At 44.0% G+C, this 13953-nt stretch overlaps 1 long non-coding RNA gene across 1 annotated transcript; it reads right to left on the reverse strand.

The window, feature by feature from the left end:
* Window positions 1–4117: 4117 nt before the first annotated feature.
* On the reverse strand, window positions 4118–13882 carry LOC135190157 (uncharacterized). The gene is made up of 3 exons (XR_010308435.1): window positions 13263–13882; window positions 11928–12015; window positions 4118–4195 (listed from the first exon to the last, which is right to left on the reverse strand). It is a non-coding gene; the product is annotated as an uncharacterized LOC135190157 (long non-coding RNA).
* Between the last annotated feature and the right edge of the window lie 71 nt (window positions 13883–13953).

The following is a 13953-nucleotide window of genomic DNA, read 5'->3' on the forward strand; positions in this document are numbered from 1 at the left end:
TCCTGTGCTATGGGCACAGGCACACATCACTGTCAGTCATATTCCTACCCAGAGCACAGACAGATCAACCCTTTGGCACAGAAAGATAATTCAGTGAGGCACAGTGGAACTATTCATGACTAGAAGGCAGACAAGACAAAGGCCAATGCTTTAGAAAGAGATGTCACAGGATGCTGAAGGTGTCAGGGGCGCTTCATGATTCCACTCTGATTGTTTTAACTGTGGCTCTATATTGATTACTACACTCAGTGGTTATGGAAATCACAGCCTCACTCCCTCCTGGCCTCTGCTGGTCCTTAGAGATTCCTTCCTGCAATCAGACCTTGCCCAGTAAAAGAAAACTGACGTGAGTTAAATCCAAGGAAGGAGTCCATATGCAAAAAACCAGAAACATCCACACAAAATAATTGCTCCTAATTCATCCAGCTCCACTGAAAAATAAAAGAGATACCAAAATAGCATTGAAGTCAGGCTGCTGTGGTTTATGCATACACCAGAATTCTCTCATGTTGTAAATTAAAAACCCCATCTTACTGTAAGTAAAATAATTAACATTAATAATCCTAGAAGATGCTGCCTCCTAACCCAGTTTCAAAACATGGCAAAAATCAAGCCAGTAGGAAGTCATAAAGCAATAGATCTGTCACAAAACTTCAACCCAAAATCTGTATAGCTTCTTGGGGCTCCCTCATGTTACTTTAGCTATGACTAATAAGAACAGATGTACTCAATAGGAAGCTAAAGCAGTAGAAATAAAAGGCAAATATTTCTTTTGCATGGCATACCAGAAACTCGTCTATTAGAGAGGATCAGCTGCTCAACAAACATTGCAGAGAGGCAGGCAATGAAAGTCATTGACTAAAGAGCTGTCTTGCCAGCCCCAAAGAAAGCTTGAGTAAAAGCTTCTCAAAACTGTGCTTTATTAGAGATACATGAAATATATCAATATCCTCTTAAAAAGTTCATCACTGTACCTAGGAATTTAACCATAGCCATCAAATCGATCTCACCTTCTAACCAATTAGACCTTGTCAACCGAGTTAGATAGTCAGAGGCCCTAATGGCTTCATGAGTTCTGTTTTCCTTCTAAACACTGTTATTGCTGGCCCTATGGGGTTAACCATTGTGTTCTAACTCTCCTGTTCTACTCTGTAATACTGCACATAATATGCTTGGAATTACTGTCGCAATTTCAGCTCAGTCAGGACTTGTAGTTAACCATATTGATAGTGTGGATACAATTCCTAAAATGCAGAGGTAAAAGCAGAGGATTTACATGTTAAGGAACTCCACCTTCCATCCCAAGGCAGAGACTGAGATGCTAGTTGTAAAGCAAGAGGGATCATTAAAATCAGTGATGCTCTGCTTACTACAACCTTGGTAGTAATTTGTAGTACGTGCCTGAAATCAATTCAACTTCCTTCTGTAACCACTTGTAAAATGGGCATAATAAAGCTGACCTCTCTAGGGATGCAGGAGACACTCCTTAGCCACACAAGTCTCAGAACGTGGTGAATAATGACCAAAGAAAAATGCTCCACTCCCTGACTGAAAAGTGTTTTGTTCCATGATGCCTTGTCCATGCCTTGCTGGCTAGACCTAGGTGGGGAGAAATTGCTGCCATCACAACAGACAGGCACATTCTGCTCCCTTCCTAGCATCAGATGAAGCCACAAAATAAAACAGGTGGTATCTTCAGCCCCCTTTGGACTGTCTCCCATCCCAGTGCCTAAATCTCCCCGGCAGTGACTGATCAGTGGATCCAGGCAACTCTGGCTTTAGGAAAAGTCACAACTCTGCAGGTGCTTGAGGGAGGCTTTTCGTGTTGTATCTGTATTTTGCCTAGAAGCATCCACTCCCTTTTCTAACCTACCAAGTTAGGAGGTCAAAGATAATTATTCAGAGAATTTCCTCTTGCTTAAAGTCATTTAAATTTGCTGCAAAGATTATTTAAATGCTGGAACGAGCCACAGCATTTTAATGAGTTTTAGGACTCCCCATTTTTCTTTTCCCCTCGGGCAATCCGTCACTGCCTTCTCTTCCACAGGAGAGCTAAAAAGCCCTTGGCACTGCCAGAAGAAAAAGCCCTTAGTGACTGACTGCCAAATTCTCGTTTAAAAGAAAAGTCCTTTTCCTACAGGTGTCAGTTTTCCTGCTCATGTTCTGTCAAGAGCTGTGCATCCTGTGATAGCCTCATGCAGTCTAGATAATGCTGGATTAAGGTTTGTTTCTCTTTGCACATAACAAAACATCTCCCTCTGCCTCAACCAGCCATTCTGCTGTTTGCTGCTCCTGCCCACTTGTCTTTGTGCTTCCTCCAGTTCCCATGAAATAACTCATCATCCTCATTTCTGCTCTGTTGAGCTTTTTCACTGATTTGGCAGAAGTAATTGAGCAAATTACTTTGGAAAAGCAACTGCCTCACGTGACAGATTTCTCCCTCTATCTTAACGTGTCAAGGACATTAAACTGCAGAGAGAGACTTAGCAGACAGACCCTGGAAAGAGGAATGCTTAGGAGCTGGTGCAGTTTCTTGCAGATACAGGATATGGGCAGAAAAGGAGGGTGGAAGAATACAAACATCTTTGGGACTGTGTATGGCCTTGCTAGGTCAGGTTTCAATACTTTCTGGCTTAGCAATTAGCTTTCTTCTTTCCCGAGAATTGCTGGAGTCTTCAGCACCGTCACGACCGTATCGGATGCTGTACTGATTAAGCTCTCTGTCTCTGCAATCAGGTTATAAATCAGGGAAGGAAAAACTTGGCATGGTGATAATTAATCCTTTTCAAGTCCTCTGCCAGCAATTTAGCTTTCTAGAATTCTGCATTGTATCCAGAATTCTGGGGAGAATGCGTAGAGAAGTGAAATGAGAGGGGAACTGTGAAGGGCAGAAGTGCAGGATACTTGTGGGTTCATTTTCCCCTTTGGGACTGTGCATATGTTCCTGGGACACTTCCAGTCAGTTAGTTGAAACAGCCTCATAGAGCTAAAGTGATGTCATTGTTCTATAATTATTTCACTGCTGGCACCAGCTGATTTCTGTTTGGTTTTGTGCAATGGGGACAGTAAATTTCTCTCCCATTAAGCCACTGTTACTATTATTAAGAGGATGTAAACTCACATTAATTACTCCTTCTGTTTTGTGCTAGAGCTCTAAGCACCTGGTACACTGTAGCCAATCCATTTCCAATAACAAATCAGAGCAGCCAAAGCAAAAGCATTTCATTTCCAGTATCAAGAAGTTGTGTCAGAATGAAAAATCCTGAACTTCAGAGCTGCTTGGTGGCTGCTGCTGGAAACAGTGCTCTCTGCTTTCCACATTACACTTGTGAAACAGTATTTCATACATCCCCCAAAGGAAACTAGCAGCAAATGTTAAATAGTTCAATAAAAGATGAAGAGACAAAGCAATAGGAAATATTCTGCAGGTACTTCTGAGTTTTCTGAAGAGGTGGGGAAAAAAAATCCTTAAATTGGAAACAAATTTCTGCTGTTTTCTACATTGCTCTTAGCACCAATTCAGAAGAGAATCTATAGTCAGTGTGAAACAGTCTTAAGTAGTTACAGACCTGGTGTGTGGGCACAAGAGTGGTTTTAATTACCTCTGTCACAAACTAATGACAAATCACACATACAGAGCCTTTTAAAGTGCCTTCCAAAACTCCCCACAGCATTCTGGATTGGTAAAAATGGTCTTCAAATCTCAAGAATAGTCCTTCTAAAATTCCAAGTATTCCATTTGCCTAAAAACAAACCTAATCTTTGTGTGTGATAGGTTCTTATTTCTTCATCTGAGACTGGACAAAAGAAGCTACATGTAAAATGGATGCTTTGTTTAGAAAAATTTTCTCTTACATTTTGGGTCAGGCTGTTTAATAATTTACTCACATCTATACAAGGGGAATAGAGTGAAGCAGGCTGTGTTCTGCACACCCAGACTGCATGCCAAAGGTCTTTATTCCACTGCTGTAATCTCTACAAACACCTTGCTGTACTCAGCTTTTACAATACATACAGAAGGTGCAACATATATAAAAGGTGAGAGTCGAGTCCCAGGGCTTTTGTTCATGGCTGCTGGAGCCATCTGTTGCTTTGTGAGCAACCACCATCGTGCAGAGGTTGTGATTCCTTTTGTGTGAGAAGAGAGCCAGCATTTATTACTATTCAGGTAGCCTTAATTCAGTATTTTTCCTCCCTGGAATGAAAGCAGGACTATGTATGCTATTTCATTTCCTCTGACAGTCAATATTAGAAGACTGTCAAAGATGAAAACGTCTCAGCCTCTACCAATTTTAAACACGACCATGTGCTATTTCATAATGAAGTGATTTGTATGGCCCATGGAGTTGTGAAGGAATTAATCACAGCTAGCACGAGGTGCCACTGACTTCTGAACAAAAACTTGATGAAGCGAGGATCAGTCTCTGTTGTGAACTGCTGAAAGATCTGGTAGAAAGTGAGGCTGAATAGATTGTACCTAATGAATTCTGCGGCTGTGAACTGATCTATGTTGATTAAGAAAGTGAAATCCAAGTGAATAAAAGCAGGGACAGGAATAGCACAGTGGCTCAGTGAATTGTGCCTTTCATCTCTGACCGGCACTTCTCACTTGTGCTGCGAGGAACAAATCGCGCAGACCCTGCCTCACCATCACAGCTCTGCAGCCACCCCACAGCCTCCACACAAAGCACAGCTCAGCACACAAACCAGCCTCAGCACTGCAGACACTCAGGAGGCCACTGCCAGAGCTGTGGGAAACTGGGACTGGGGAAATGTGGATCAGGAGGGCAGGGGATCCATCTACCTGCAGGTGACTGGGCAGAACGAGGAAAGCAGAAATGAGATGAGTCAGGACTGGACACCACCAGAGGCGTGCAGAGGAGATTTTCACAACTTATGGCCAGCTCAAAACAAGATGTCACACTCTCACATTCACACTCAGTACAAATAATTAAATATCTCAGCAGCAGCTGAATGGAAGCACATACCCATGCACTGACTGCTGAGCCGCAGCTTCTTACCAGCAATCTGCCCTAAAAATCTCATCTTTAAAGGCAGTGACTAAGACAGAAATGTCACCTTACATTTCTACAGCAGTTTTCATCCTGAAGCACTTCATTAGCTATCTTTCCAAAGATCACTCTGCAATCCTGACTTTGCTGTATTTATCCTCTGTCTACCCAAATCAGAAAAAAAGAGGCAGATTGTACTCTTTTAGAATCTCATCAGATAAAACCTTTAACTGTAGTTTCCATAGAAACACATCGTGAGGCTCTCCATTTCTCTATCAAACCTGTTCATAAACTTTCAGCTTTACTTAATGCTAGATTATCAAAAACACCAATTAGCTCTTTCATTATTTAGTGCTCTTGCAAGTCTTTTGTGCTTGTGTTAAATAAAGGAAGCCTAGCTGGAGGTGTTGCTGTTACACGGAGCATCTTGCTTTCAGCTTCATCATTACAGTGCATCTCCAAGGTGGCAAAGAAAGGGAAAAGGGGCAGTGGCTTCCTTCGCCCACACACAGCCTGTCACAGCAGAATTAATGTTCCCTGAAGTCAAAGGACAGCATCTGAACTATGTCGTCATTGTCCTAGTGGGACACAAGCTTTTGTTTGTGGAAACCTGTGTGACTATTTCTAATTGCAAACTGACTCTGAGGCACAGATTAGCCTCACTGATTGCAACAGGCTGAGAAAACAAAAGGGCAAGAGAAAAAGAAAAGCTGCAAGGGACAAGGGAGCATCGGGGACAATAACATTTTTTTTTTGGTAATCTAGTAAAATCTGTCAGTCAAGCTCCAACTGCACTTCAAATGTCCTGTCAGAGGCTGTCAGGTGTCTGAGTCTCACATGAGCCCTGACTCTGAAAACACCAGTGATGAACACAGGTGTGGGGCAATTCATCAACATTCTGACACAAGCATGGTCTGTATAAAAACCTAATCAGAGTATATATATATGAACAAAGAATGATGCTGTGTCTACCAAAGGTATAAACCCAATCTGCATTTTAAACCCTGGCATTGCCTGATCTTTGCAAAACTCCATTTTGCCTGCTGTTGGCACAGGTGTTTCCTTTCTGGAAAAGCACACAAATGTTGCAGAATCCATGTTTTGGCTCCCCACACTTCTCTCATTCTGCATATCCACGGGCACCTGCATGATCTATGGATGATTTACAAGCGCTTCACAGACCACCTTCTAGCAGACAACAGGCTCAGAAATAATAATAGCACTGAATAAGCTCCACAGCTGACCTGGCACTTTCCCTGCATGTCAGTGCTGGGGCTTGTGTCAGCATGGAAGATAAACCCCTCCACAGGCACTGTTTTGCAGACTATTAATGTGACTAATGCCACTCGCCACACTCTGCTGCCCCGGACCCCCAGCTCGGAGGCAATTTTGTTGTCAGTAACAAGCGAAGCAATACAAATGTTTGTCTTTATTTCCTTAGAGTTTCCTTTAGCTCTTTCATGAATTCAGTGTAGTCAAATCGCTGCTGCCAGAAGTGTATTTGCATCAGAAAACCCTCAGAGGCTTTGTCACTTTTGTCATCAGGTTTAGATTGCACTGTTTGTCCCGTGGTGCTTTCAGTATCTTACACAGTTACTCTATCTGAAAGTGTAGAACTATTAAATACACAAATACAGGGAAATGTGCAGCATTGTAATACATATGTTTGCTTGGGTTTTTTTTTCCTCCCCAGTAATGTAATCTCTTATTCTGAAACTAATTTTCTCAAGCATGCCACTGTCCTGGAATGCAATTCAGCTCCTAGGTTCTTGGGATGCAGTCATTACAAGTGGTAAAACCTGCAGGCTACCCAGGAGCGAGACAAACTTGTCATTTCAGTGACACACAACAGGAGGATTTCTTCTGGAACAGTAAAGTGCCATTCCCTGCCTGCTATAAAGCACCTTGATGACTTTGACTTGTTCTAGTAGGTCTACTTCTTTTTCTTTTTTTTTCAATAATCATTACCCAAGGCTTTTTCTGTTTTGTTAAACACAGATTCTCTCCTTTGCCAAATCTACAGAAGCAAGGAAATCATTATATTGAAAAATCAAAAAGAGCACTGCCTGGCCAGATGGATTCTGGGTAAGGCCAGAAATGAGAAGTAAAACCTTTGTGCATGTGACTAGCATGTGAAATGGCAGAGGGAATAGCAAAAAGGGTTCATGAGAAACTTAGCTGAGAGCACTGGGAAATTTGCAACTCTTACATCCATTTCTCCACTTCTTGGGTTTTTTTTTGGGGGGATTGTTGTGTTTGTTTTTTTTTTTTCCCCTGGCAGTTCCTTCTGAAGGGGAAGTTCAACACAACACCAAGCAAGCTGCTTCCTACATTCCTCTCACCACAACAACCAGCCAAAGGATGAGAAGAGTGGGGTGTGAAGAGCACCAGATTCCTAGAATCATAGAATCAACCAGGTTGGAAGAGACCTCCAAGATCATCCAGTCCAACCTAGCACCCAGCCCTGTCCAGTCAACTAGAACATGGCACTAAGTGCCCCATCCAGGCTTTGCCTGAACACCTCCAGGGATGGCGACTCCACCACCTCCCTGGGCAGCCCATTCCAATGCCAATCACTCTCTCTGACAACAACTTCCTCCTAACATCCAGCCTAGACCTCCCCTGGCATAACCTGACACTGTGTCTCCTTGTTCTGTTGCTGGTTGCCTGGGAGAAGAGACCAACCCCACCTGGCTACAACCTCCCTTCAGGTAGTTGTAGACAGCAATGTGCTCTGCCCTGAGCCTCCTCTTCTGCAGGCTGCACACCCCCAGCTCCCTCAGCCTCTCCTCACAGGGCTGTGCTCCAGGCCTCTCACCAGCTTCGTCGCCCTTCTCTGGACACATTCCAGCACCTCAACATCTCTCCTGAACTGAGTAGCCCAGAACTGGACTCAGCACTCAAGGAGTGGCCTGACCAGTGCTGAGTACAGGGGGAGAATAACCTCCCTTGTCCTGGCTGGCCAGACTGTTCCTGAGCCAGGCCAGGATGCCATTGGCTCTCTTGGCCACCTGGGCACACTGTGGCTCATGCTCAGCTACTCTCTACCAGTACCCCCATGTCCCTCTCTGCCTGGCTGCTCTCAGCCACTCTGTCCCCAGCCTGTAGTGCTGCTTGGGGTTGTGGCCAAAGTATAGAACCCTGCACTTGGCCATGTTAAATCTCATCCCCTTGGCCTCTGCCCACCCATCCAGCCTGTCAAGGTCCCTCTGCAGGGCTCTCCTACCCTCCGACAGATCGACACCTGCTCCTAGCTTGGTGTCATCTGCAAACTGACTGATGATGGACTGCCCTAACCTGGCTCCAGGGCCATGAAAGGAGATCTCGGACTGGTAACAAGTCCTGAGAACCTACTCCCTGCATCATAAGAAATACTTCAGAAAAATATATTTCCAATATATTCTCTGTAGGCAAATATCAGCAGTGAAGACAGTTTAATCTGACTTTGATTTGTGTTTGTGGACCTTAATATCCCTTAACAGCATGGAAGGGAGAATTTAAAGGAGTTAGTTCTGTAGAATTTGCTAGATTTTAAAAATACATCTAATGCTTGTACAGAGATTGGCAGAAAATGCTGAAAATTTGACCAGATTTTCTTACTACTTTTTAATATCAGAAGCATGCTAGGTCAGGGAAAAAACCCCCAACAAGCAGTATGCATATTATCTTATTTGATTCAAAGCTCAGATGTCCCCAGCAGCAGCAACCCACTGGAGAGGCAGCCTGCTTGTAGAGCCCTGCTCCTTATACAGCAAACACAAGGACTTGGGCTTCCCTCGGGGCAGGCTTTGCTCTGACTTTTTTATATGTGTTTCCTAAGTGTAAACAACTTGAAAATAATAAAACTCCCAGGCTCAAAGATATTTTAAACAATGCATCTTAATGTGGGAGAAATCATTCTGTGAAGAAGCAAAGAAACCTGATTGAAAAACATTCCCATTTGGGGGGATTACCAATTCCAACATATCCATATTCTTTTTCCACAGGAAGCAAATAACCCCATGGTATAAAAATAGGCAACTCAATGAAATGCAGACTTCCCTAATGTGGGAAATGTTTGCTGAAGTAGCATCCTGGTTTTGATTACTTGGAGATGTTTTAGGAGAAACTGATTCAAAGCTCTGTTTTTCAGAGTAAAATTTATATATATATATATATGTATATATAGGCAGAGCTACTGCAAGTGTATAATGTTAAGTAACACCTGCCCTCCAGAGATCTAGTTCCAATTAAAAATTCGACCAAATATACATATATATAAATGTATAAAGAATATAGAATCATAAAATTATTGAGGCTGGGATAGACTTCTGAGATCATCAAGTCCAGCCTATGACTTAACACCTCTACACTGACTAGACCATGTCACGAAGTGCCACATCCCATCTTTCCTTAAAGACCTCCAAGGACCTCTCTGGGCAGTCCATTTCAGTGTCTTAGTTGCCCTTTCCACGAGGAAGTGCTTCCCATATATATAGTGGATGTCCTAACAAAGTTAAGTTCACCCTTAAAAACTCTGGGTGGTAAACTGCAATGGAAAATAGAACCATAGAATGGCTTAGGTTGGAAGGGACCTTAGAGGTTGATTCTGTGATTGCAGATCATCTATTCCAACCTTCCTGCCATGGACTGGAGCACCTCTCAACTAGACTTAGCTGCTTGAGGCCTCATCCAACCTGGCCTTCAACATCCTCAGGGAGGAGGCATCCACAGCCTCCCTGGACAGCCTGTTCCAGAGTCTCACCACTCTTGTACTGAAGACCTTCTTCCTAAGATCCAGTCTAAACTCAGCTTCAAATCATTCTCTACACCCCCTTGTGAAAAGTCCCTTTCCAGACTTCTTGTAGGATCCCTTCAGGTATTGGAAGGCAGCTCTAAGGACCTCCTGGAGTCATCTTTTCTCTGGGATGTAAGAATCTAAGTCTTAAAGTTCATTGTAAATTACGAGAAGCACAATAAAATAAAGCACCATATCGCATCTCCTGACCAAACTGTCACACAGAACTCCTGTGGGATGCTGGCAGCACGTAACACTCAGCTTAGAAGAGCCTGTGTGCAGCTAAAGTTTCACATCAAATTCAGTACAGTACAACAGCTCCAAACAGGACTCAGAAGCTAAACTTTCCACATCCAGCAACGCTTCAAGGTAAGAATCAAAGACGATTTCAGGAATAGCCTTTGATATTATCCTGTAATCATTATGGACTGCAAAGTAATTAACTATGAGAAAGGGCTTTAAAATAAAGACTAAGGTGACACAAATCCCTATGCCTCAACCAAGACTGTCTTTGCTGGTGGTTGTGGTTAACGTCATGCTGACATCTAATGGCAGCGCTGGATACTTCTCACGGCTTCTACTTCAGATGAAAATACCACAGGTTGGAAAAGAGCACATGGTGAATAAATACACTGATAGTAAACTGGTAAACGTTTTGAGAGGTAACAGAAAGCTGCAGCTACTGCCCACAAAAGAAACACAACAGGAGTTTCCAAGGCTGATACACTTCACACAAAGCTCTGTAACTGCCTACCAGACACATGGGAATGTTAAATAAACTCAGGCTTTACTACAGTGATACTGAGGAGTTCTTGTCGACCAGGGCTTAAAATTTCACATCAAACTGACTTATGTAAGTGATAAAGGCAAAATCCAGTGAGGTTTTTTCCTCTTCCTAAGGCTGAGAGGTTAATAAATCAATGTTCAAGATCACTGTTAGGATCCATCCAGACAAAAATAAAATTTTCATTCCTTTTTAATAAACTAAAATTAGAATGAGAGGATACTCAGACATTACATTAAAGTTATATATTAATTTTTTCTCCTTTCACACTCTGTTAGTATTTCACAAGCCTTTACAGACTGCAGAATGCATCTAACTCTTGAACTCAGACTCAGAGAGGCAGGGCACGCGGGGTGGCAGGGAGGTGGTGGAGTTGCCATCCCTGGAGGTGTTCAAGACAAGACTGGATGAGGCACTTAGTGCCATGGTCTAGTTGATTGGATAGGGCTGGGTGCTAGGTTGGACTGGATGATCTTGGAGGTCTCTTCCAACCTGGTTGGCTCTATGATTCTATGATTCAGAGTTACAACTGCGACTAATTCCGACGCCCTTCTTAATGTCAGTATTTAAGGGGAAAGTCAAATTTCACTCAAAAACATGACAACCTCACTCTGTTCACTGAGTTGAAAGGAGAAGGGCAGATGAACGTCTACGAAACGACCTGTGCGAAGCACCCAAGAGGGAACAGTAGATGGCAGCAGGAATCCGCAGAAGGAGCTCCCAGCCCGCCCTGCCCTGGGGCTTTTCCAGCTCTGCCGGCGAATACCCAAAGCAGGAAAAATAAACGGAATGAGGACCCATCTAAAATTAGATAGAAAGCCGCCTCCTTTTTCAGTAAAATGCCAACATACATCTGCACAGAAGTACACTACGTGTTGCTGAGATACTTCAGCTTTGGATGATAAAGGTCTTCATTGCCTAATTTTTACTTAAATGAACAGCTGCTGCTTCCTCTTTGCTGAAAGAAGGTAAAGCAATGCAGAGGTCTTTTAATTTTTAAAGCACTCATCTTATTACTGGCACCAGCTTCTCTTTTTCCACTGCCAAGTTTGCTATGAGTGACAGGGGTTTGCTGTACATTATCTACTCTTGTTTTCACAGAACCTGTTGCTCCCATTTCAAGCACATCCTTCCTTCCTCCAAGCACTCTAAGCAATGTAGCTGCCAGAAGGCCCTAAGGTCTGGATTCCCATTAATTCTATTTCATTACATCATGATATTTACTGCTCACAGTTAAATAACATCTCACACGTGGTGTTGGAGAGCTGTACTGGGAGGACAGCTTAAGCCTATGTAACAACATTTCCTCATCAGTCCTCATTTGGAGAGCTCAAAAGTTCTCCCTTCCACTTACATGTCTCAGAGTAGTCCCTCCTGTGAAATTTACACCGCAGTTTTTGACACTTCTGTGCTTTCTTCTGTCCTTCTTATGGATGTTTTGCCTGGTAGGGAAATTAAAAGAGATGTAATTAATTTCAGAGAAGCAAAATTACTGTATACCCATTATCAATTGCACTGTTCATGCTGAAGATAGTTTAGCAGGGTAGTAAAACTGCTGCTGGTAGAACCACTGTACCTACTCAATCAATAAAGACATGGCCTACAGAGATGTTTAGATTCACTCTGCAAGAGTACAGGCAAATCCACACAAAATTACAGACAACAGAACAAAACAAAGATATTGAGGAGTTACTAATATCAGGTCTCAGCCCTCATAAATGTATTGAAAGCAACTGATGCTCCTCGTATTGGTCAGAGACTTCAAGAAGCAGCTCTACATTTCAATACTCCACTCACACATATGTTCTTCTCAGTCAATCATGCTGCTTCATCAACACGTTTGCTCCTCTTGGTACAGAATGAAAAGCAAAATTCAGACTACCTCCAAGGGAGAGTCCAACCACAAAATTATATCAGCACAGAAACTAAACCCCTGTGTATTCTACTAGTCTGATCATAGAATCAACCAGGCTGGAAGAGACCTCCAAGATCATCCAGTCCAACCTATCACCCAGCCCCATCCAATCAACTAGACCATGGCACTAAGTGCCTCATCCAGGCTTTGCTTCCACACCTCCAGGGACAGCAACTCCACCACCTCCCTGGGCAGCCCATTCCAATGCCAATCACTCTCTCTGCCAACAACTTCTTCCCAACATCCAGCCTAGACCTCCCCCTGCACAACTTGAGACTGTGTCCCCTTGTTCTGTTGCTGGTTGCCTGGCAGAAGAGACCAACTCCACCTGGCTACAACCTCCCTTCAGGTAGTTGTAGACAGCAATGAGGTCACCCTTAAGCCCCCCCTTCTGCAGGCTGCACACTCCCAGCTCCCTCAGCCTCTCCTCACAGGGTTTGTGATATCATTTTTCATTCGTGGGCTACAACATGTTTTACAAAGAAGCCAGCAACTGCACACTGTCAGCACTGCAATGCAACACAGTCAATGTTTGCAAGTGTCTCTTCACCTGCTCACTATTTACCAACACCTGGTGCACTAGCAAAGGAATAGCCATAAATCATCTATAGTACTCCTAACCCAGCCTTACTTGGAATTCAACCCCGGGACATTATTCAGCTATGGCAATCTTTAGGCCACCTGGCATGTACTGGCTGCATGTGTAACGATGTGCTTCTACACATGCCTTGTTTCTGTGGGATGAACCTTGTGGAAAAGCAGCAGAGATCACACCTTTTGTGACTAGTGCTCTTTAACATCTTTGTCAGCAACAAGGACAGAAAGATTGAGGCACCCTCAGCAAGTCTGCAGATTGACATCCAAGCTGTGTGGTCTGGTTGACATGCTGGAGGGGAGGGAATCCATCCAGAGGGACTTGCACAGGCTTGAGAGGTGGGACCGTAGCAGTCTCATGAAGTTCAACAAGGCCAGTTGCAGGGTCCTGCAGCTGGGGCATGGCTACTCCAAGCACAAACATAGGCTGAGCGAGGAGAGGCTTGAGAGCAGTCTTGAGAAGGATGAAAAACTCAACATGTGCTGGCGATGGTCACCAGCAGCCCAGAAGGCAGCCGTGTCCTGGTCTGCATCCAAAGAAGCTTGACCAGCAAGATGCAGGAGGTGACGGCCCCTCTGCTCTGCCCTCTGCAGGCACTTTGTAGGAGGGCTCTCAGCGCTCAGAAGCAGCACCTTTAAGGTCGAGGGAGGCCGATTTAGAGTGGGGATCAGGAAGAAATTCCTCAGCGAGGGCCGTGAGATGCTGGCACAGGTTGCCCAGGGAGGCTGTGGATGTCCCCTCCCTGGAGATACTCAAGGCCATGCTGGATGACTCCTTGAGCGACCGCCGCTGGTGCCATGTGCCCCTGCGCCCCGCAGGCGGCTGGAACCAGTTCTTACCGGTCCGCTGCAGCCTAAACCAATCGGTGAA

This window comes from Pogoniulus pusillus, chromosome 35, assembly GCF_015220805.1.
Source record: "Pogoniulus pusillus isolate bPogPus1 chromosome 35, bPogPus1.pri, whole genome shotgun sequence".
NCBI classification, from domain to species: Eukaryota; Metazoa; Chordata; class Aves; order Piciformes; family Lybiidae; genus Pogoniulus; species Pogoniulus pusillus.